Raw genomic sequence first — 1,572 nt, forward strand, 5'->3', positions numbered from 1 at the left:
AAAGCGCGTGTGATGAAGTTTTTAATGACGTTGTTTTTGTATTTGACGGGACAATCGGAATTGTAGTTTAAGCATTGTCCAGAGTTTGTTGGTTTGACGTATGCTTGGGTAGAGAGCTGATTTGCGTGCATGGTGACTAAAGTGTCAAGGAAAGAGATTTTATTATTGTTACTAACTTCAATTGTAAATGATAAGCAAGAGTTGTTCTGGAACAGGTTTTGGAGTTGAAATATGTCAGCTATAGACTTTGTGATGATAAATATATCGTCGACGTAGCGGGCGTAGATAAGCGGTTTGTTTTCTGGATCGGAGAATATCTTAGATTCTAGATTACCCATGTAGAACTCAGCGAAGAGAGGACCTAATGGGGAGCCCATGGCTATGCCGTCTATTTGTAGATACAGTGAGTTATTTATGGCGACAAATGGATTGCGTATGGTACATAGTTGGAGGAGCTCTTTAAGTAAATGAGGAGGAATGTCGAGTTGAGGAAGAGAAGGGTGGTTGTATACATATTGGCAGATAATTTCAATAGTTTGCAGGACTGGTATGTTAGTAAAAAGGCTTTCAACGTCCAGCGACGACAAGTGTCCTGTGGTATCTTTATGGCTATGAATGATGTCGGCAAATTCATAACTTGATTTAACGGAAAAGTTACGGGGTACGTATGGCAAGAGAAGTTGATTGATAGTTTAAGCTAACTGGTAGGTTGGAGTTGGGCATTGAGAGATGATGGGGCGTAGTAGGTTGTTAGGTTTGTGTATTTTTACATTACCATAAATATATCCTGGAGAGTAGTCACCAACGATTGGTGTTAGTTTGACGTTGGACGAACTGAGGTTGATTTGTGCAATCAATTTATTAGCGTCTGTTTTGATATCGGATGTGGGGTCTTTATTAATTGGTGAAAATTTTGTACTATCAGAGAGGATGTTATTAATTTGATGAAGATAGTCGGACCTATTAAGGATAACGTATGTGTTAGACTTGTCAGATTTACGTATGGTAATAGCCTTATTTTGACGTAGTTGTTTGGCAGCGTGAAACATGATGGGCTCTATTGTATGTTTTGTTGGTGTATAACGGTGTCGATGCGCCTCGGCCTGTAACTGACTGTGGAATGAATTATCAAAGTTGATAACACGTTGATTTTTAAGCCTAAGACAATCGGCGTAAAGTGTTTCCAATTCTGTTTGTTTAATTAGTTTTTGATATGGTTTACGTATATGAGTGTTAAGTCCCAGATTCAAAAAGGACGATACGTCTGGTGTTGGCTGATATTTAGATAAATTAACGAAAAATTGTGTATCGTTATTAGGAAGAACGATATGTCCATTATAAAGTTGACTAAGTTTCTTAGTGATAATCCGTTTTTTACTGAGGTTGAAATTGTCGTAACGTTGTTGAACGAAAACGTTGAAGGTGTCATAATTTATGTTAGGATCTTTAGATAAAGATTGAAGAAGATTGTCATATTGTTGCGATAATAATTTATGTTTAATTATTAATTTAGTTAGCTCATTGCCTATAACTTCTTTTGGAGAACTACGTTGGAGACTGGAGGAACCTCGG

The sequence above is a fragment of the Helobdella robusta genome (genome assembly GCF_000326865.2).
Source record: "Helobdella robusta unplaced genomic scaffold HELROscaffold_91, whole genome shotgun sequence".
Lineage (NCBI taxonomy): Eukaryota > Metazoa > Annelida > Clitellata > Rhynchobdellida > Glossiphoniidae > Helobdella > Helobdella robusta.